At 47.7% G+C, this 23,522-nt stretch overlaps 1 long non-coding RNA gene across 22 annotated transcripts in view; it reads right to left on the bottom strand.

Annotated features, from left to right (window-relative positions):
- Positions 1 to 23,522, bottom strand: part of LOC102165318 (uncharacterized) — a 387,409-nt gene that overhangs the window by 43,834 nt on the left and 320,053 nt on the right. For 6 of the 22 annotated variants that reach the window (XR_014820743.1, XR_002337031.2, XR_002337032.2 and 3 more), the window contains 2 exons: positions 10,553 to 10,659; positions 1,263 to 3,689 (listed from right to left, as the gene is read on the bottom strand). This is a non-coding gene — a long non-coding RNA (uncharacterized LOC102165318). Of the gene's footprint in view, positions 1 to 1,262; positions 3,690 to 10,552; positions 10,660 to 23,522 lie in introns of those variants that run through there. The other 16 variants (XR_014820742.1, XR_014820736.1, XR_014820737.1 and 13 more) reach the window with 5 other exon arrangements.

Genomic DNA, 23,522 nt, shown 5'->3' with positions numbered 1-23,522 from the left:
GTCAGATTCGTTAACCACTGTGCCACGACGGGAACTCCTGAATATCTTGAGCTTTTTAGGGCCATCATCTCTCAAGTTATTCTTAAATTGAATTTTATTTTTTTATTTTTTATTTTAGGGCCACACCTGCGGCATATGGAAGTTCCCAGGCTAGGGGTTCAATCAGAGCTACAGCTGCCGGCCTACGCCAGAGCCACAGCAATGATAGCTCCAAGCCTCGTCTGTGACCCACACCACAGTTCATGGCAACGCTGGATCCTTAACCCACTGAATGAGGCCAAGGATTGAACCCTCAACCTCATGGTTCCTGGTCAGATTTGTTAACCACTGTGCCAAGACGGGAACCCCTTAAATTGATTTTTAAAAGACTGAATGAGATGCTGTATGTATGGAGGAGGCATATGTGAAGTCAGTCAAGGGCCCACGAAGCTCAAGAACTCTTCCCTTCTTGCAAACACAGCTGGACCTGGTACGACACCTGCAAGCCCATATGGGATGGGCCACATTTCCCACCACCATCTCCAGGCTCCGTTTCTTCTCTTGCCCTGTTCAAGGTCATCTCTTTGGGCGAAGAGAACACATGTCCATTAACCACAGACTCTTCTCTATTCTATGAAACCTCAACCCAAATGGAGACAAAAAAAAAAAGCAATGTCTGTTTCTCCATGCACCACCGCTGCTTAACTTCCATTTGGCACATTGCCCACTTCTGCCTTAACTGCCCGGCTGGACTTCCTGCCAAGCTCCTTGTGTCTGTCCCCACGGGCCAGCATCTTGAACCCGAGTCACAGCTGGCTCCTTGAGGCCGCCGGAGGCCGGACACCACCTGTAAAGAGAAGTCCTCTCTCCCTTGCACAGGCACAGGGCCCCCTCCGCCCCAGTGCCTGCCACGCCCCTGACATTGTCCTACTACTGTTTCCGTGTAGCACATCTGGCCAAAGCAAACAGCTCTCCAGAGCCAGCTCTCCGGCGAGCAGCTGCAATACAGAGTTGGCAGGCTGTTTCAGGAAGCCTCGGCCTTCCCCCGCCTGCTCGCCCTGGGAGCTCTCCTGGAAGACACAAGACGTGAGGCCTAACCTTTTAATTCACCCTCGCACAGGGCGGACCTCCTTCTCTGGAGGCCCTGGACCCCTCTTCCCCCCCTGCCTTTGCTCTCATCCCCTGCAGTCGGGTCCCTCGAGACTGGGATTCACTTCTGTCCTCTTGGAGAAAAGGGAACATGTGCTGGGAACACAGGTTGAGAGGCGCTAGAGGAGAAATTATGAAGCTCAGATGAAGGAAATTTTATTATTTCATACTAGGGGGTGCCATCTGAGTTGGAGGTTTGGGGATGGGCAAGAGTCTCAAATCCAGGAGTCACAAGAGTGGAAACACTGGAGGAATAAAGAGAAGAAAAGGAGGGTGACAGGAAGGATAAAAGAAAGGACATTTAGCATCTTTTATCGGTGAGTGTGAAAACTCTTTCATATATGTTTTTACCCTTAAATTCTCTAAGACCCTAGGTATTGATGATCCCGTTTTATTTACAAGACGCTAAGGCCCCAAAGACAAGGGTCATGCTCAAGGTCACTCAGTTGCTAAAAGGCAGGATCTGAGTCTTCGGGCTCCAAGGCCAGAAATTTTCCAAGCTGCCGCGGCGGCCGGTAGCTTTGGATTGCTGCTGTAGCCTCTTTATTCCGTCCCGTTACCTTGGCTAAGGTCGAGAGTCCCTAACTCTGGTGTTCCTAGGAGCTACTTGGTGGTGGCGATGGTGGTAGTTGGGGTTGGGGGAGCGTGTCAGTGGTGGCGGCAGGTGGTGGTGACGGCGAAGGTGACAGTGATGATGGTGATGGCGGGGAGGAGGGGTCCCCGTTCTTGTCATTGCGGGGGCCAATGGTGGGAATAACGAAAGACTAGTGTCTAGTGTCAGCTAATGGGCTTTTTTTTTTTTTTTGTCTTTTGTTGTCTTTTTTTTTTTTTTTTTTTTTTTGTCTTTTTGCTATTTCTTGGGCCGCTCCCGAGGCATATGGAGGTTCCCAGGCTAGGGGTCGAATCGGAGCTGTAGCCACCGGCCTACGCCAGAGCCACAGCAACGCGGGATCCTAGCGGCGTCTGCAACCTACACCACAGCTCACGGCAATGCCGGATCGTTAACCCACTGAGCAGGGGCAGGGACCGAACCCGCAACCTCATGGTTCCTAGTCGGATTCGTTAACCATTGCGCCACAGCGGGAACTTCCTTGTTATCTTTTTTCTTAGGGCCGCAACACAGTGGGGTTGAAGTGGAGCTGTAGCTGCTGGCCTATACCACAGCCACAGAAACGTGGGATCTGATCGGCCTCTGTGACCTGCACCACAGCTCACGGCAACGCCAGATCCTTAACCCACTGAGCGAGGCCAGGGATCGAACCCACGTCCTCACAGGCACTAGTCCGGTTCATTACCACTGAGCCATGATGGGAACTCCACTAATTGGCTTTCTTGTGTCTAAAATCCTTCCTTGGGTCCCATAGGCCACCTTCTTATCTTTTGCTTTTGTAAAAAATATTCACATTTCTGAACCTTTGTTTGTTGGTAGCAGCACCTGTAAGATGATATGACAGACTTCTATTTATTTATTTTTGAAAGGATGTAAGGGAAACAGCTTCCCTTATTTAAACAAAACACAAGCTCCCCAAGGCTTTAAAACTGGAAGCCAGCTCTCCAGGTTGGCGGGGCGGGGGCTGACCCAGCAGAACTGCCCTCTCTCCCTGCCCTTCTCCCCCTCGGACCCTCCCACCCACAAACACACCAGCCTAGCGATGAATTAGCTTCATCTTTCAGAGCTTCAGCCCAAGTGTGGCCTGCTGTCTGCTCCTTAGTTTCCTTCAGCCCAATGGAGAGACGGAAATTTAAATGAGAAAGAGAGACAGAGGGAGTTCCATTGTGGCTCCGGGGTAATGAACCCAACTAGTATCCATGAGGACATGGGTTTGATCCCTGTGGTGTAAGGTGGCTCAGATGGCGGCTCAGATCGGGTGTTGCTGTGGCCATGGCCTAGGTCGGCAGCTGCAGCTCTGATTTGAACCCTAGCCTAGGAACGTCCATATGCCTCGGGCGTGTCCCTAAGAAGACAAAAGACAAAAACAAGAACAAACAAACAAAATCCCCCAGAGATGGAGAGATGGAGAGACTGAGAAAAGAAAAGCAAACAAAATGCAGGATGCTGAGCCAACCTGCAGATCACATGGCTTACTTTTCTGAACCTGCACAGCTAACTCATTCCCCGGCTCCCAGCCGTGTCTCAGGCCACACCTGGTCTCAGAGGCTCAAGGAGCTCAGGCCAGCTTAGGAGACAGCTCCCAGGGTCCACACTCCCCGGGGAAGGGGTCAGAGCACTTACGACACGTCCCTCTAGTGATTTTCTGCTCTCGGAGCCTGAACAAAGATCCCCCATCTGAGCCACCCACCCAGGCGCTGTTTCCCAGCCCCACTGGCCCAGACGTCCTGCAACGCTGAAATAAATGAACGCCCCCTTTAGGGGACTGGCCTGGCTCGTGTGATGGGCCTAACAACATCCTCAGAAGCACACAGTCACATCCCAGTGAATTTCGCCCCTAAAGCAACGGAGCAGCCATCACCCCAGAGGGCTCACGCCAGCATCAGGGTTGAAATTCCGGGTGCCTGGAAACATCTTCAGCCATCAGCCTTCTTCCTTGGTGACGGCAATGCTGGGGAAAAAAAAAAAAAATTAAGAAAACAGCACACTTAAAACTCAAAGGAGAAATAATGCACATCTCCCCAGGGGTGCAAACTGAGTTCCTTTAATGACAATTGAAGTTTCTTTGGAAGCATAAAACATAACATAAATAGACAAACAAATGGCACAGCAAGATTTCTCTCTCTCTCTCTCTCTCTCTCTCTCTCTCTCTCTCTCTCTCTCTCTCTCGGCTAATGATTGTTCCTAGGCAGTCTGGGGGAATCAGGGCACTGACAGCAAACAGCCAGCTCCCACTCTGAAATCGGCACCAACTCCCCACCCAGGGGTCGCCCAAAGTGGTAGCCCGTCGGAGCGTGTGGTCCAAAACCCCGAGACCCCCTCCCCTTCTGACCCTCACACAACAGCTCCCAAAGGACTCCTCTGGAGCCACCCTGATAAGGGGTACAGGATGAGAAATAGCAAACAAGCTTGAGACGCCTATCTGCGCTCCCCCCACCCCACCCCCGCCCGCTTTGCTGTGCAAGTAACAATTTATGCCTGATCAGTTTGGACAGCAGATTCTATTTATTTTGCTAGACTCCTACCCTCTTCCCATCCCAGGGGTGGGGCAGACTGATATTTTCTTTCAAGGCTCTCTGAAACATTCCAGCCTCTCTCCTATGATTCTAACCCCCGGAATGGCCACACCGCAGGCAGCCGGTACCTCTCCGTCCTTCTCCAGCCTCTCCCCCAGACCCCCCAGGGCCAGCCTCTCCCCCGTGCACGTGAAGCCGGGCGGCCTTGAAGCTTTTAGACACATGAGGGCCCAAGACATTCTGTCCCTCTCCTATCTCTCCCGTGGTTACTTGAGGTTTGTAATTGTTTCCTTTCAGCAGAGCAAAACTCTGATTCTTCCCCCAACCCTGGGGGGTTATCACGCTCTCCCTATAAGGAGTCTTAATCTTTACCCATGTAAAACTCTTGCCAGGCCCCATCCCTCAGATGGAGAGCCCCCCCCTCCCCCGCCCCCCCGCCCCCCCCCCCAGTCTCTCCTGAAGGGGGAGATTGGAAGGAAGCCTGCAGCCTGGCACTGGGAGGGTTAAACGAGCCTGGTGGAGGGAGAGGAAGCAGGCATTCCCCTGGTCCCAGATGGAGCATGCTAAATCACTCCCTTCAGCAAGTCAGCTTGTTTGGTTATCTTGGAGTGTGTACTGGGGCCTAACTCATCCTGGCCGGTCCTTCCGGATGTAGCCTTGCTCAAAATCAAGCCTTATACAGGAGTCTTATTCCCCGGGGGCTGGCTCCTCCCAGGCTGATAAAGAGTTTCATCAAGGATGATTCAAGCGGTTGAGATACAAGCTCGGGTGATAGCTAATGAGGCCTCCAGCCCCCAGCTGACCTCACTTTCTGGTTGTTGACAGGTTCAGTCAGGCTGGCCAAATAGCATCCCAACTGGGCCAAGACAAATGAGCTCCAGCTCCTGCACCCCCCGACCTCCTCCCAAACGCCCCCCACCCCGACCCCATGCCTCCTCCAAGTCCTCCTTCTGGATTTGCAGTCCACCTCCCAGCTTCCCCCTGGATCAGCCCCAAGTGGCCTCTCCTTCCACTGGCCTGTAAACGGATGGGGACAGGAAAGCCTAATTCTGGACTCCACGCTGGCACTGCTGGCCAGGCAAGGAGACCTTGGCCCGGGTCCTCCTGGACCCTTCTTCTTTCTTCCTAGACTCTCTCCTTCCCACTCAAAGGGTTTGGGACCTGAGTAGGTGGTTTTGAGTCTTGAGTCTAGTGCATACTTTCAGAAGCATGCAGTAGGCCCCATCCTCATGTGTTCGGAGAAGACTTTAAGCTAGGCAGGAACACACACACACACACACACACACTGGAGGCCTTCTTATCATCCGCACAGCCGGTGGTGCTGAGCATCCCCCCAGCTCCTGGAGTCTGAGTCCAGAACTGAAAGAGGTCAGAGAGATGGGAAGACAGCTCTGAAGTCTCCATGTGGGTACCAGACCGATGGGACCAGGACGTGATGTGCTCACGGAGACTGCTAGGGTTAAGTGTCGCTTTGGAAACACTACAAGGGATGGAAAGTGCCGGCAGGGTTTGGGAGGACCCCTACCCCCTCTTTATCCCCCCAGCCAAGGCTTGGGGGCCAGCGCTCAAAGCGATGTGCCGCTTGGGCTGTGTCCATATTGGGCTCAAGGCTGAAGCTGAAAAGGCTCCAATTCTCACGGGCCAACTTGGTCGGCAGAATAAGACCCCAGGGCCTCAATAATAATAGCTCCCTCTCCCTGACGGCCGAGGGATGCTTTGCTGTTTCCCAAAGGCCTTTCATATGTATACCGTTGGGTCCTCATGCTGTGCCTGTGGTTACCTATCATTCCGCTTCTCCCGTTGATGGAGGAGGAAACGGCTCCATAAGAGCAGCACGAGGACACACACCGTGGGCCTCCGACCCCAGATCCTTTGCTCCTCCTTTGCCGAAGGAATTTAGTGATACTTGGAAAACACTTGACTGCAACCTGGGGAGGTGAAGACTTAAAGGCCCAACAATGAGGATGACAAAGGCAAGGTGACAAAAGTGTAAAGGCCACATATCTCTTAAGAACGTGAAAAAAATTCCTTTACTTTAGCACATTGTACATTTAGCCATTCATTACTTTATGTACTTAGTCCATGGTTATTGTAAGACATTTTAAAGATACTAATCAGAGGAGTTCCTGTCGTGGTGCAGTGGTTAATGAATCCGACTAGGAACCATGAGGTTGTGGGTTCGATTCCTGGCCTTGCTCAATGGGTTAAGGATCCGGCATTGCCTCGAGCTGTGGTGTAGGTCACAGACGTGGTTCAGATCCCGCATTGCTGTGGCTGTGGTGTAGGCCAGTGGATTAGACCCCTAGCCTGGGAACCTCCATATGCCGTGGGAGCAGCCCTAGAAATGGCAAAAAGCCAAAATAAATAAATAAAAATACTAATCACAGAAAAGAAAAAAGCACTAATTATGTTTCCAGCCACCTTCTGTATGTACATCCATACAAATGTGCATGTATATCCTGGAGGTTTTCTATCTCTTTATGCATGTAAATATTATATAGAAAGGTTACATGTATATTAATTGCATATTAATCTATATTTCTGCTTAGCTTCTTTTTTACTTAGAAACATAGAAAAATGCTGGAACTATCTTTCCATGACAGGGTCTGGGTTTATCTTATTCTCTAATGACCGCCTCGTGTTCCATTGCATTGATATTATTGGACACTGATCCTGTTTTCACTTTTTTATAATTGCAAATTCTGCTGTAATGAAGCTTCTTATGCACATATCATTGTGCAGCTGTCTATTTCCTTCAGATAAATTCCTGGAAGTGAAATAACTTGGTCAAAACACACCAAGGGTTGCAGTCTATTTTGCCAAAGGGTGTGCCTTTTTAGAGTCCCCCCAGCGGTACAAGGAGGCAGAAGGCTCACTGAGAATCACAGAGTAGACAGAGGGTCCGAGTGCCAGCCTGCTTAAGGGGACCTGGTGGGACATGAAGTAAAGACTGGACTTTGATTTCCAGGGATTCGAGAGGTACTGAAGTTTTGGAGCAAAGATTGACTTGGCCGGAAGTGGGAAAGGCAGCAGGAAGAACAAATTGGAAGGGGGAGAAGCTGGAATGGCACAGAGCCCTGATGTCGGGGAGGGAAAACAGAGCAGCGACTGTGCAGAGATGGGCTGTGCCATTGGTGGGGAACAGAGTGGGGAGGAGAGAGGAGGAAGGCGGAGGAGGGGGAGGAAGAGAGGAGAAGGAGAAAAAGAAGAGGAAGATGAAGACCGAGGAGGAGGAGGAGGTGGGGGGAGATGGGGGAGGGAGAGAGAGGAGGGAAATAAGACAGTTGCGAGTCATGGTGTCTGCGGCGATCATTAAAGATGATACAGAGCTTTAAAATTTTTTAAATTAAATCATAGTTGATTTACAATGGTGTGCCAGTTTCTGCTGTAGAGCAAAATGACTCGGTCATGGAGTTCCTGCTGTGGCACTGTAGGTTAAGAATCTGACTCCAGAAGCCCTTGGGTAGCTGGGGAGATGCAGTTCTATCCCCAGCCTGGCACAGTGGGTTAAAGTATCCAGCTTTGCTGCAGCTGCAACTTGGATTCAATCTCTGGCCTGGGAACTTACATATGCCACAGGTGCATCCATTAAAAAATATTATTCCATCATATATATATGTGTGTGTGTATCTATATCTATATCTATATCTATATCTAATTCTTTTGTAAATTCTTTTCCATCATGGTCTATCCCAGGAGAGTGAATATAGTTCCTGGAACTATTTATCAGAAGCTTGTAGCTTGTCCATTCTAAATGTCATAGTTTGTATCTAATAACCCCAGATTCCCAGTCCAACCCTCATCCCCTCACACACACTGGCAACCACAAGTCTGTTCTCTACTGCCTGTGAGTCTGTTTCTGTTTCGTAGATATGTTTGCTTGTGCCATATTTTAGATTCCACATATAAGGGATACTGGTGCAAACGCTATGGAAAAGTACGGAGGTTCCTCATAAAACGAAATATAGAACTATCATACAATCTGGCAATCCCACTCCTGGGCATCTATCCAAAAAAACTGTAATTCGAAAGATAAATACACCCCTATGTTTATAGCAGCGCTATTCACAATAGCCAGGACATGGAAACAACCTAAATGTCCATTGACAGATGAATGGATAAAGAAGATCTGATACATATACACAATGAAATACTACGCAGCCATAAAAGAGAACGAATTTGCAGCAACATGGATGAACCTAAAAGTTATTGTACTAAGTGAAATAAGTCAAAGACAAATATCATATGATATCACTTACATGTAGATTCTAATACAAGGATACGTAAGAATTTATTTATAAAACAGAAGCAAAAATTGTCATTCACAGCAACATGGATGCAACTAGAGATCCTCATACGAAGTGAAGTTAGAAAGAGAAAGACAGAGACAAGGCTTTTGAGTCTGAGCATCTAGGACCCTGGGGATGCTAAGGAGGTCAAAGAAAATGCGGGTACATTTCAAGGGAACGTGGCACTTGAGTTGAGGAGCTGGAGTGTAACGACGGTGCAGAGCTGGCCCCCAGGTCGGCTGCGTAGGACAACGATCTGCTTTCCAGGTAGGTTTGAGCGGCAGCCTCAGGGTCTGTCGTCGAGGCTGGGGAGGCGGGGGTGACAGGGCACGGAGGGAAGAGCCCTGTGAGAAGAGGGCCAAGGACAGAGCCCTTGGGGAATACCAACCCTTAAATGGTGATGGGACACAAAAGAGCCAGGGAGGAGCCTCGAGAAGCGTGGGCAGAGAGGAAGGAAGAGAACCGGAGGCGTTCTGCGTGACTGGACCTGAGGAGGCCGAGACGCCTCGAAGAGGAAGGGCAGCAGGTCTGTCGAGGATGCAAAGAGGCCAAAGAGATAAAAGCAGAGAAGGGGCCGTTTGATTTGGAATGAGAGGGGGCATCAGACCCCTTGCCTTGAGTCCAGGTAGAGCTCAGTCTGAGACATTGCTAAGGGTGAAAATGGGAGTGGAGCAAAACAGAGAGTTTACTGGGCCCAGAACGGTGGCAAGAAGGGGCTTCCTGGAAGTTCCCTGGTAGCTCCGCTGATCAAGGATCTGACATTTTCGCTGCTGTGGCTTGGGTCAGGGCTATGGCTCGGGTTGGATTTCTGGGCCTGGAAACTTCCATGCACCATGGGAGTGGCCAAAAAGATTAAATAGCTGGCTTTCACCAGGAAAGTTTCCATGCACCTGGCCTGGCTTGATCTTTTTCCTTTTAGGGCCGTACCTGCGGCATATGGAGGTTCCCTGGCTAGGGATCCAATTGGAGCTGTAGCTGCCGGAACCACAGATGTTATAACCACCAGAACCACAGCAATGCCAGATCCGAGCCATGTCTGCAATCTATACCACAACTCACAGCAACACCAGATCCTTAACCCACTGAGTGAGGCCAGGGATCGAACCCACAACCTCGTGGTTCCTCGCTGTATTCGTTTCCATTGCTTCACAACAGGAACTCCACGGCCTAGCTTGATATTTTTAAGCCTGATTGGGAGGTGTGGTGGGAACAGTCTTTTTGTGAATTATCTAAATGAAAGCACAGTGTACAGAGAAGGTCCAAAGTCGAACAAGATACACAGCGCATGCTCTGTGGGTGGCAGTGAGACAGTGGTAGCCTCATCAATTTTTTTAAGTAAAACTCCAACCCAGAATAAGAAAAATAACATCTTATTCTCTATCATGGGGAGGGGGTGACATTTCCTTCCTCTGAATTCAACCGAAAGGTAAAATTCTTCTGGTCTGACACAAATACCACCCTCCCTCTTAAAACCTAAAATCTGAATTACAGAAGAATTATTCTCCCAGAGAAGGGGAGCATTTGGTTATAATCTCCAGGTCTTGGCTCTCTCTGAAGGCAGCTCCCGCAGTTCCATTCCCCCCCCTCCATCAGGATCAGAGGGTGGGAGCAACCCGTCCGCTGAATCCCTCTGCTCTTCTTTGCCTCTCCCAAGACTCCATTGAGAGCACACACTAGGCAGAACAAAACAGTGGCAATTGATGACAAATGGACCGAGCTGCCCCCACGTCCCCCTCCTCACTCTCTGTTACCATGGTGACGCCAACCAGCCAAAGCCAAGAGATCAGGAAATATCCATAAAGGACAGTCTGGAGGACACAGGTGTTTGGGGAACTGACAAGATCCTTCCATCTATTGAGGGTGAGAGCGGGGTAGGCAGAACTGGGGGAGATGGGAACTGGGGGCTAAGGTACAAGCAGGTGGGCTTTGTCCTTGGGACTAGAAGCTTTTTTTTTCCCTCTTTTCCCTTTTTTTCCCAGGTACTCTACTGATACATGCTGACACCATACCAAAGTTCTATTTTCTTTTCAGTGTTCATTTCTCCTTCTCTCTTCTACGTCACCTACAAGTCTGGATAACCACGAAGACGGACAGCTGGAAACATGCTGGAGAAGGCCTGAAAAGAGGCAGAGCATTAGAAAGAAGGTCAGCAGGATTTGACCTTCAACCAGTTTGCCAAGTAGACGGCGAGGCCTCAAATTCCATCACAGGATTCCTCCCACTCTTTCCAGTTGGGACCACAGTGAACATATCCTCTAAATTTAGAGGCAGAAACCATTTCTTTTTCTTTCTTCCTTTTTTTTGTCTTTTTGCCATTTTCTTGGGCTGCTCCCAAGGCATATGGAGGTTCCCAGGCTAGGGGTCCAATCGGAGCTGTAGCCGCCGGCCTACGCCAGAGCCACAGCAACGCCAGATCCGAGCCGCGTCTGCAACCTACACCACAGCTCACGGCAACGCTGGATCCTTAACCCACTGGGCAAGGCCAGGGATCGAACTGGCCACCTCATAGTTCCTCGTCGGATTTGTTAACCGCTGAGCCACGACGGGAACTCCCAGAAACCACTTCTTTAAAAGGGTAGAGACACCAAAGTTTGAGGAAGAATAGGAGAAGAGGAGACTTATACTGGGGTTTATTCTGCACTATTATTTGTGTGTATGTGTCACGGGAAGCCAATCATCCAATATTAACTGGAGTTGTCCCACAGCTCAGTGGGTCTGGTGGACACAATTTCCACCAAACAACCATCATCAAACATAAACGTGGGAGGAAGGGAGGAAAGAAACTGCTCAGTCACTCTTACTTTTTTTTTTTTTTCTTTTAATTACTTTATTTTTTATTTTATTTTATTTTTTTTTGTCTTTTGTTGTTGTTGTTGTTGCTATTTCTTGGGCCGCTCCCGTGGCATATGGAGGTTCCCAGGCTAGGGGTTGAATTGGAGCTGTAGCCACCAGCCTACACCAGAGCCACAGCAACTCGGGATCCGAGCCGCGTCTGCAACCTACACCACAGCTCACGGCAACGCCGGATCGTTAACCCACTGAGCAAGGGCAGGGACCGAACCCGCAACCTCATGGTTCCTAGTTGGATTCGTTAACCACTGCGCCACGACGGGAACTCTTCACTCTTACTTTAAAGAAGAAAAATCTAAATAACATGCTCCTGCCTGGGTGCTTTGAAACTTGTTCACTTGAATCATTCAAATTCTAGGCATCCATCAGGAGTCCTGTAACCAGCTACTCTCCACAGGCACCCCGCAACAGCTGGAGGACAGATTCAGCCTGTTCCTTTAAGCCTTCAGATCATTGCTTTGTCAATACTGTAGCCATAAAAGTCACCCGGACTTTTGCATTCAATTGCCAAAAATCTATCAGGGCTCATTTCTTATAGAAGGCATTCAAAACATGCTGGTTTACTGAATATTGCGAATGGCTTAACGTCTTACTGTAGCAGAAGTTATAGCTAAATCTCCAGCAATACTTCTCTCCTCCTTGGTTCGCAGCCATGGAATTTAAGTGGAGATAGACTCCACCCAGCTGCAAGTTTGGACCAATCAGAGATTAATTCCAGTCCTCTTGCTACAATGATTGATTCAGGTAAATAAAGTCTGATTGATCAACACATGGACTTTTCCCATCTGGGTCCTGAGGGCAAGTTTACTAGGACCTCCAAGAGAATTAGCTCTTTTTTTTTTTTTTTTCTTCTAGGGCCTCTCCCGCAGCATATGGAGGTTCCCAGGCTAGGGGTCCAATCGTAGCTGTAGCCGCCGGCCTACCAGCCTAGGTCAGAGCCACAGCAATTCAGGATGAGAGCCACGTCTGTGACCTACACCACAGTTAACAGCAACACCAGATCCTTAACCCACTGAGCAAGGCCACGGATCAAACCTGCAACCTCATAGTTCCTAGTCAGATTCGTTAACCACTGTACCACGACGGGAACTCCGAGAATCAGTTCTTAACTTTGTCATTGAGAGCAACCAAAATGCAACTCCTCCCTACTCCAGGGCAGCATGGTTTGAAGATAAAAATCCTAGAGATTTGGACAGTTTGCCTTCCCAAAGGAAAGTGGCCTGAAGATAAAGGTGGTACCAGTGAGAACAAAGAGTCAAAATAAAACCAGCTCCTTGGTGACTTAATTGGTCTGTTGGATCAAACTAACCCTGAATTCCAGTTTATCCAGTCTTCTTCCAATAGAGTAAGCCCATAAGTCCCTTCTGTTCTTTAAGCCATTTTGAGATGGGCTGTCTTTTTGGGTTTTGTTTATTTTGTTTTCAAAAGAAAGAGTTTTAATAGATGGTTTTAAATTTTTATTTAATAATAAAGAGTCCTAACAAATATCCTTTGTGACAGGGTCATCTCTTGGATAAGTTTGTTTTTAATGGACAAAAAAGTAAGTTTCAGAGTCCCGGAAACTAAAATAACAAAAGGAATCTCTTGTTTGGAGAGATACAAGCTGGGAATCCACCAAAATGTCTTCTCAGGCTTATACTGTTCAAGACCAGACATACAATCAACTCTTTTTTTTTTTTTTTTTTGTATTTCTTTTTTTTTGGGGGGGGTGGTTTAGGGCCAAACATGCAGCAGTTTGGCCCCAGTTCCCAGGGTCGAATCAGAGTTAGAGCTGCCCGCTTACCAAAGCCATACCAAAGCCAGATCCAAGCTGCGTCTGTGACCTATACCACAGCTCATGGCAACACCAGATCCCCCAATGACTGACCAAGGCCAGGGATTGAACCCATATCCTCATGGATATTAGTTGGATTTGTATCTGCTGCACTACAGTGGAAACTCCAATCAACTCGTGATAGTTCTTAAAGGACATAGAAAAAGTCAGAGAAAATGGAAAATACTTCGCAGTGCACAGTATGTACTCTGAAAAACAGATCCATCTTTATGTGTAGCTAATGCTAATGTTAAAATGAATTTGCAGAGTTCCCGTCATGGCTCAGTGGAAACAAATCTGACTCGTATCCATGAGGACGCAGGTTTGATCCCTGGCCTCGCTCAGTGGGTTAAGGATCTGGTGTTGCTGTGAGCTGTGGTGTAGGTCACAGACACCACTCAGATCCTGCATTGCTGTGGCTGTGGTATAGGTGGGGGCTGCAGCTCCAATTTGACCCCTAGCCTGGGAACCTCCATATGCCGTGGGTATGGCCCTAAAGAGACAAAAAAAGAATTTGCATTCTGTAAGCATACAATGTGGACCGCTGTGAAGGAGAGACATCAAAGGTGCTTAATCATTCCAGAAAATAACAAGGAGTTTAAAACTGAAATGAAATGTAGATAATTCCAACGCCGGTGGCCGATAAAGTTTTTTTAAGAATTTTTTTTTTTAAGGGCCAGCATCTCCCATCTATTTCTTCTTATTTCTTCCTTCTTCCATGAGGACGTCTGTGTGTCTTGGGTTCACAGAGTTCCAACAAAACGATGCTATGTGCTCTTGTTGACGCCTCTAACTCTGTTAATAGAACTACCATTTTTCTTTGCCAAGTCTCCAAATTTGGAACAACTGTGCTTGTTCCAGACTACTCATTGGGCCCCACATGCAACCTGTGAGCTCTTAAGAATGTCTCATTCTTCTATATCTGGTTTCCTCCTATCCATTGCTACTGCCACCCCCTACTTTAGGTCCTCATTCCTTTCTCAAACAATATCAATTTCTCCTTTATTTATATCCTTTTTAAAATATTTTTTTTTAGGGCTGCACCTGCAGCATATGAAAGTTCCCAGGCTAGCTGTCTAATTGGAGCTATAGCTGCTGGCTTACGCCACAGCGACGTGGGACCCGAGCCGCCTCTGCCACCTACACCACAGCTCACGGCAACGCCTGATCCTTAATCTACTGAGGGAGGCCAGAGATCGAACCCACATCCTTGTGGATACTAATCAGATTCATTACCACTAAGGCACAAAGGGAACTCCTAAATTTATATCCTTATTTCCAGAATTCCCCCCATGCTTTTACATTTTGCCCATCATAAAAAAAACATACTATTTCAATAGAACCTCTTTTTTTTTTTTTTTTTTTCAAATTGAGGTCTTACCTAAGATGGAAAAAAGGAAGTTTATCTGGATACAGCTGGAATAGGGTTGCAGGAACAGGCACTGCATTCCCCCCGCCTATGCCAATCGCTATGGCAATTCCATAGCACTCTAGAGCTGCAGCCTCTCTCCTGCTGCTGCCACAGGTGCTCTCCAGGAAAAGACTGCTGGGTGGATGCAGAGAGCATAGAACTTTGAGATACTAAAGAGGATGGTGTCGCGTCATCGTCACTGGGCTGTAATCGCATCTAGAAACTTGAGGCAACTCTGGATCTCCTCATGTCACCTAAACACACCTCATTTCTGACATGGAGTTTTCGCCTGCAGCTGCTTTTTCTTTTTCCTTTTTCCTTTTTTTTTTTTGTCTTTTTGCCTTTTCTAGGGCCGCTCCTGCGGCATGTGGAGATTCCCAGGCTAGGGGCCGAATTGGAGCCGTAGCCACCGGCGTACGCCAGAGCCACAGCAACGTGGGATCCAAGCCAAGTCTGCGACCTACACCACAGCTCAAGGCAATGCTGGATCCTTAACCCACTGAGCAAGGCCAGGGATCGAACCCGCAATCTCATGGTTCCTAGTCGGATTCGTTAACCACTGCACCACGACGGGAACTCCATGCAGCTGCTTTTTCTACAGAGCAAGCTTGTGTCTGGGGCCAGGTTAGGAAATGGTCACCATTCTGTTTGCCACGTTATTCTTGTCTCTTCCTCTCTCTCCCAGGGACCAAAACAATATGATCATACCTCTATAATGGGTAAATGATAGATAGACAGATAAATAGATAAATGATAGATAGCTAGATGAAAGGAGGGAGGGGGAGGAAAAGGAGATATCATTTAAACATAGATATGGATATACCAGAGGGTTTACTGACCCGCCAGTTTCTTAGATCCAGCCAGTCCAGAGTTATTTCTATAATCCATGTCTATAAACTTGTTTTCCAAACTAGGACGTTGCCTTCCATGTTTAATTTATTCCTTCCAATTTCGAGTTAACTGGTTCTCTTGATTCCATCATCAAAGCATTTCTCATTCCCATCACCTTCTGGCCGTCTCCACTGTTCAGCACGCTACTCCAGGCCCCAACATCTAATGCTTGAACTTCTGACAGCTCTACCTCAAAAATCCATTTAATTTTTCAACTTGAAATTGTTCAGTGGTTTTCCTTGGCCTAAAGACCAAATCCAAACTCCCTCAACTATCTAGTCTTTTCTCTGTAGTGGTTTCCCGTATGGTTGTCTCCCCAGTAGCTCTTTTGAGAACTGGCCAGATCCGCCCATGCCCATTCATGACAGTACAGAGAAGGTGATCCTGTTAGAACTTGAGCCTGCCCTGTGGCCAGAGATGCTTAGTCCTGAGTGGGCATTTGGCCATGAGTGGGTCAATGTGTTTCCTTACCAGGCTCTGTGTGCAATGTTAACCTCAGAGGTGTTTTTGGCTTATGCTGCCTGCTATGCTTTATGGGAACCTACAGTGGGACAGAATGATGGAGCCAGCAAAGGCAGAGTGTTGGGACGCTGACCCAGAGAGAAGGGCCTTGAGCACACTTGAAGCCAAGATCCATCCCTACCCTTCCAGGTGTGTTGCTGAGAGAATCCTTCTTGGATTCCAAGAGCTACACCTGCATTCTTCCCTTCAAGTTCTCTTTTTCTGTGTGCCCATTAGAGTTGGGTTTCTTTATATGCACTTACAAGTCCTAGCTATGCATCCCCCTTACCTCTCAACTCCTTGAGACCAGGTCTGTGTCACAGTCATCTCTGCCATCCTCAGTGCCAATTTATTGCTGGCACTCAATCAACACTTGTTGAATAAATAATTGGTTTGGTACCAAGTGTAAATTTCTAGAGAATAGACTTGCAATTGCCAAGGGGGAGGGGGAGGCAGTGGGATGGATTGGGAGTGTGGGGTTAGTAGGGGCAAACTATTGCATGTGGAGTGGATAAGCAAGGAAGTCTTGCTGTATAGCAAAGGAACTATATCTAGTCACTCGTGATGGAACATGATGGAGGATAATGTGAGAAAAAGAATGTATGTATGTATAACTGGGTCACTTTGCTGTTCAGCAGAAATTGACAGAACATTGTAAATCAACTATAATTTTAAAAAGTTTCTAGCAATCTTCTTTTGGCCACCTTCCTAGCCCAAAGAAAAATTGAATAATAGTTTGAAACTGAATAATAATTTGTAGCTAGCACCTGTTCCTGGAGCAATAGCATCTTTGGAGAAAGTTTCCCGTATCATAGCAACAGTGGTGGGTACCTGCTAGTGCCCACCATAGACATCCACGTGTGTTACTCATTTGACCCTCCCAACAATCTCACAAGGTCATACTATCATTACAACCATCTCTATTTTAATGGATGAACTGGGGCCTGGAGCAAGGAAACAGCATGCCCAAGACAGAATGGTGACGCTGCAACGGCATGGTCAATCCGTCTGCTTGATGGCCTTCTCTTTAGATTTCCTGACCTGATGGACTCTGTTTTTAGAGCAGAAGAAGCCCCAGAGTGTGAGCAGGTATTTAAAAAACCCTGCTCTGGGAGTTCCCCACTGTGGCTCAGCAGGTTACAAACCCGACAAGTATCCAGGAGGATGCAGATTTGATCCCTGGGCTCGCTCAGTGGGTTAAGGATCTGGTGTTGCCCTGAGCTTGTGGTATAGGTCGAAGATGCAACTCAGATCCTGTGATGCTATAGCTGTGGCATATGCTGGCAGCTGCAGCTCTGATTCAACACCTGGGAACTTCTGTATGCTGTAGGTGCGGCCCAAAAAAGCAAAAAAAAAAAAAAATTATATATATATATATATATATATATATATATATATATAAATTAAAAAATAAAAATCCCTGCTCCTCTGCCTCCAGTCACTTCTGCCAGGTTGGGGAGGGGGGAACATGCAAACACCTGTAGAGAGGCAAATGGTCATATCCTGAGCCAGACTCAAACCAGATGGCCTTCACTGCCAGCAAAGTAGGATTGCACGGGACAGGGACACGCTTAATCGTCCCAGGGTGTCCCAGGTGTGGGAGACCACACGCCCCTACCCCACTCGTCAGTGAAGTCACCCTCCCAGATCCCAGAAAGGTCATTTTAAGAGCTGGCATTTTGAGGAAGGAGCAGGCAAGCTGAAGGGCCCTCGGGAGGTGGGTACGAAAGAGTTAAGGCCGCAGCTGCTGGCCCCTGCAGCGTGGAGTTATGTTCAAACTGTTCCCACTGGGGACCAAGTCAGCTGTCAGCAGAGAACAAAGAATCCCCCAGAGCCGCTCAAGTTGTGTCGCACCCGGGCAAGCCCTGAGAGCTCCCCCGTTAGGATTTTTCTAAATCAGCCCCATCGAGGCCTGAAGAATAAAGCGAAGGAACAATGAGCAGGCCACATTCACACAGCCCGAGGTCCGGCCGCCCCACCCCCACCCCCTCCCACGGGGCCCCAAAGGCCACTCCATCTCCACAGGGAAAATCATATCGCGTCCAAAGCCCCCTGACCGGCTGGGCCGGTGTCCAGAGAACTCAGCGGTGGGGGGAGGCTTTGCCGGGAGGGTTCCAGATGCCCTCGGAGGAGGGGACAGAGGAAGTCCCTCAGGTGTGTGTTTTGCGGGGAGGAAGGAGGGGGCCAGGGCAAGGATGGGGGTGTGTGGCTGCAGGCACAACAGAGACTCCATTTGGGATTTGGGAGCTCAGATTTTGCTGTTCCTGTTTCATTCCATCCAGATCTAGGTGATATAGCATTTTGGGCTGGAATCCTGAAAAGCTCTGCCCTGGTCCCTCAGCCCCAAGGGAACTCCTCTCAGATCATAGCTGAGGCTCCTAATGGGCCCTAGCGCCTGTGGCTGTAGCAACATCACGCAGCAGGGAAAATTTATAGGTTAAAAAAAAAAAATTGGCAGCATGCAGAAGTTCCTGGGCCAGGGATGGAACACAAGCCACAGCAGCAACTGGAGCCACAGCAGGGACAACAATAGATCCTTAACCCGCAGAGCCACCAGGGAACTCCCAGAGAAGATTTACTTTTATGGCCAGAACCTATCACAAGATGCACCTTAAATTCGGAGGTCTGACTTAACCGCCATGGAACTATACAGAAAGTCACAGCACCGTGAGGGCTGTTAAGTCTGTTCCTTTGTTCAATGTAAATGTTTCAAAAATACCAAATGGGAGTTCCCATCATGGTGCAGCGGAAACGAATCTGACTAGGAACCATAGGTTTCAGGTTCAATTCCTGGCCTTGCTCACTGGGTTAAGGATCCAGCATTGCCATGAGCTATGGTGTAGGTCACAGACGCAGCTCAGATCCTGTGTTGCTGTGGCTGTGGTGTAGGCCAGTGGCTACAGCTCTGATTGAACCCTTAGCCTGGGAACCTCCATGCCGTGGATGTGGCCCTAAAAAGACAAAAAAAGACCAAAAAACAAAACCCAAATGGTTAGCACTTTGAACTTGCATCTATTTAAAAATTCTAGGAGTTCCCATTATGGCTCAGTGTTTAATGAATCCGACTAGCATCCATGAGGACTCGGGTTTGACCCCTGGCCTTGCTCAGTGGGTTAAGAATCTGGTGTTCCTGTGAGCTGTGGCGCAGATCACAGACACGGCTCGGATCCTGTGTTGCTGTGGCTATGGTGTAGGCCGGCAACTACAGCTCCTATTTGACCCTTAACTTGGGAACCTCCCATATGCCACAGATGTGACCCTAAAAAGACAAAAAAAAAAAAAAACCCAAAAAAACAAAAACCCCCAAACTGGGATATTCCAGAGAAGGGTGGGCTGAAGCCCCTCCAACTCAGCGGGTTTTTGGTTTTCATTCAAACGTGAACACTTTTCCTCTTTTTGCTCCCAACAGCCCGAGCATTGTCCGGCACAGTCTTTCTTCTTTGGGTGTCATGGGATCCCTAACAGGGAAGATTTGGTGGCTGGAGCTCAGCTGGGGGGTTGTGGCTGTCCTCTTCTCTTCCTGTGTCTAGGTCAGCCCCGTGATCTGGGAGTTGTGGCTTTTACGAAGCCACGTGGAACGAGGCATCCGTGGTACCAGGAAGCTTTGTCGGCCTTGTGCTTTCCCATCATGCCTTTCACCAGCTGGACTCACAGGAGATGAACTTGCAACTTCAGGTCTCTGGCACACTTTCCTGAAGGGGGCCGAGGACTCCCAGACCTTCTCTTACAGCTCCAGCCCTGAGTTCTGAAAGGGGAAGGGGGCATAGGGCTGGGCAGCAGAAGAATTCAAATGCTCACTGGTTTTCAGCTGTAGGGGTTCTTCCAGGAAGCTAATCCACAGGCGAACATAACAAATGCATCATAGCTGCAAGATTTGCCCAACAATGTATATCCAAAATGGGACAATCTACCACAGAGTCCAAACTCTGCCGAGACCCTGGTTCTGATAACATCTGCCAGCATGGGACCCCTTTTAAGGGTTAAGCATATCTTCCAATTTATGTCATCACATTTAATCCTCATGAGCCTATTTATTTTATTTTATTTATTTTATTTTTGTCTTTTAGGGCTGCACCCAGGGCATATGGAGGTTCCCGGGCTAGGGGTCCAATCAGAGCTATAGCTGCCGGCCTACCCCGCAGCCACAGCAACGTGGGATCTGAGCCGCATCTGTGACCTACACCACAGCTCACGGCAACGCCAGATCCCCAACCCACTGAGCAAGGCCAGGGATCGAACCTGCGTCCTTATGAATGCTAGTCAGATTCGTTTCCGCTGAGTCACGACGGGAACTCCAGGGCCTATTTTAGAGAGGAGAAAGAGTTCAAAACTCCCTTCAGGCCACACAAGTAGCACAGGGAACAAAATACTGGCAGAGCCAAAGTTTGAGCCCAGCTCTGTCTGCCCTGCAAAGCTCTTGATCACTGAGGTTCCTGGGTCTCTTCTCCTCCATTGAATTCCCTGTCTCAATTTAAAAGTACACTTACCCTTTCTTCTGTTCTCTCTGCTCATGAAGGATGGAACAAAGTGGGAATTACCACCACCAGGGGACGTTCATTGCTGGTAGGACAAAAGGCCTGGTCGCAGGATCCAGCCCAATCAGGTCCAGAGCTAACTTGTCCAACCAGAGGCTGGGCGCCTCGGGCAGATCCCCTACCCTTCCTGAGCCTCAGTCTTTCCATGTAGGAAAGTCTGGAGGCAGTACTGATGTCACTGATATCGTGGGGATTCCAGGGAGAAACCTTAATAGAAATGCCTGATCCATTGTACATACTCTAGAGATGCTAGATTTTTACCTCTTCCCTCCGCAGGCTTAAAGGTAGCTATTAGGTAGCTATTAACTCCCTCCTCAAATCACGCTGCTCCAGATTAAATAACTTCCCAGAAATGCTTCCATGTTTCAACTTTCCATTTTCTTTGCTCTTTTTTTTTTTTTTTTTTTTTTTGGACCTTTTTTATTCTCCTTTAGCGACACCTTCTTGAATCCTGGCAAGCAGGCTGCCAAGCAACGTTGCCAAAGATGAATATTCATAAATAGAAAGAGAGAAAGGAAAGAATGATGATGTGGTCAGGCCATGGATTCACTTTAAAACTTGGGAATGAATAAGTAAAGAGAAAAACAAAAAAGATGGGCTTTCAGTACCTTGGGCATAAGGGTCAAATTGTGTTGTTTTCATAATCTGGAAAAGAAGTCTCTTAACTTTTAGCATAAGTGCCTCCAAGCCCATCACCTCTGCTTCTGGATCTGAAAAAGGGCTGAGGCACTGAATGAGGAGGGAGCATGTTAAATACGAGAGCTTCCTCTAATGCTGAAGGCCAAGGGATTGCAAGATGCAGCTGACCAGTCAAGGCCTTCCCGCCCGTCTCCAAAGTAACAGTTTAGAGATCTGAGTTCAATGGATATTCAATATGTCAGGTGAGTGGACTGAATGAGTGATGAATAAATGAATGAATGCCACAGACAACCAAATCCAGACTCTCTCCTCCCCCAACTAATGTTTACCCAATGACATAAAAGTATTCTCAAATCCCCTTTCCCAGCTTTTGTTTTGCAATATCCACTCAGCTCTTGAATGAAACTTTCAAATGGATGTCGGTAGATGCCAAGAAAAGGCATCGAAAAATATTAAGCAGGAGAGCAGAGATGTGACACGATTGACCAGATGCCGGGCGTGTAATAGGACCAGGCCAGGGGGCACGTGTCAAGGCTGGGAAGAAGAATGAACAACCAATCTGAGTAAGATGCGAATTGCTGTGATCCTTTTATGGCGTTCGTGGAGGGCGTCAAGAACTCTGGGGGCAGGTCTGTGCAACGCAATTGAAGGAGCTGGGGCTCCGAGGGTCTGGATTCGCACTTGACCACTCATGAAACAGAAAACCTCAGTTTCCTCACCTATAAAATATGGAAACAAACAAGGCTGTCGGATGAATGGGGTGAAGTAAAACACAAATACGGAGCCTGCTGCAAAGAGACGCTCAGTGGATGGTGGATACTATGGGGCCAACAGAGTGAGGACGAAGCAATAGGCTGAAGAGCCCAGTAGATCCAGGTCACGGTGCAGGAGAGACACGGTCTGTGGCCATCGAGTGATGAGTGATGACATTGAAGCCAATAAGAGAAAGAGAGGAAAGATCTATTAACTCAGGGGACATAGGAAGTGAAAAAGTACCCAGGACGGGAAGAGTGTATTCCGGATGACTTCTAGGATGCTGGCTTAGCCCGAGGAAAGGTCCCTCTGACGGCCACCGTGGCCCCAGGGCCAGGACCATCTGGGTGCAAATTGTGAAATCCTCGACGTCTGTCCTTGCCGGTACTGTCTTCCTGGTCCATGTTTGTTCTAAGTCCCAATTTTGCCCTTATTCCCAGAAGCCAGCAATTTCACACTGTCTCCCTCCTTCCTCCCTGACATAAAAACCACTGTCCACACAGTCATTCGTTCACCTCTGCCAAAACATAGAGGACAGGTGACAATTTAAAATAGAAACCCACCCCACAGTTATTTGACTTTGGAAGCTGATTAAACACGAGAGTTGATTTGACCAACAATTTTGGAACTTTAGTTTGTTCCAAGTATTGAGACAGGCACGGAGAAGCAGAGAGAAATTCTTGGTCCCTTAATAACATGACGTGGAGGAAAGGAATCCTCTTACACTGTTAGTGGGAATGTAAATTGGTGCAGCCACTGTGGAGAACAATATGGAGCTTTCTTAAAAACTAAAATAGAGCCACCATATATGATCCAGCAATCTCACTCCTGGGCATCTATCCTTAGAAAACCATAATTCAAAAAATACACGTACCTCCATGTTCATTGCAGCACTATTTACAACAGCCAAGACATGGAAGGAACCTAAATGTCCACCGACAGAAGAACGGATAAAGAAAATGTGGCACATATACACAAGGAAATACGACTCAGCCATAAAAAAGAACAAAATAATGCCATTTGCAGTAACATGGATGGACCTAGAGATGATCAAACTAAGTGAAATAATTCAAACACAAATATCACATGGTATCACTTATATGTGGAATCTAAAAAAATTATACCAATGGATTTATATACAAAATAGAAATAGACTCACGGACATAGAAAACAAACTTATGGTTACCAAAGAGGGAAATGGAGGGAAGGATAAATTAAGAGCTTGAGATTAACATAAAAATACCACTATATATAAAATAGATCACCAGCAAGGACCTGCTGTACAGCCTAGGGGACTATTTTCAATATTTTGTGATAACCTATAAGAGAAAATAATCTGAAAAAATCTATATATGTATGTATAAATGAATGACTTTGCTGTACACCTAAAACAACCTCGTAAATCAACTATACTTCAATAAAAACAATAAAAAATAATTTAAAAAAACCTTTAAAAAATAAACACTCTATGCTCAGGGCTGGGGGGTGGAGATAAATTGGGAGTATGGGATTAACAGATGCCCACTACCATATATAAAAGAGCTAAACAACAAATATTTACTGTATAGCACAGAGAACAATACAGT

Source organism: Sus scrofa, chromosome 12 (genome assembly GCF_054392235.1).
Source record: "Sus scrofa isolate SSC_HxYL_T2T_F1_AM1 chromosome 12, Sscrofa_HxYL_maternal_Yorkshire_Landrace_v2.0, whole genome shotgun sequence".
NCBI lineage: Eukaryota > Metazoa > Chordata > Mammalia > Artiodactyla > Suidae > Sus > Sus scrofa.
Note: the sequence above shows the minus strand (reverse complement) of the source record. Positions and strands in the feature narration are given on the sequence as shown.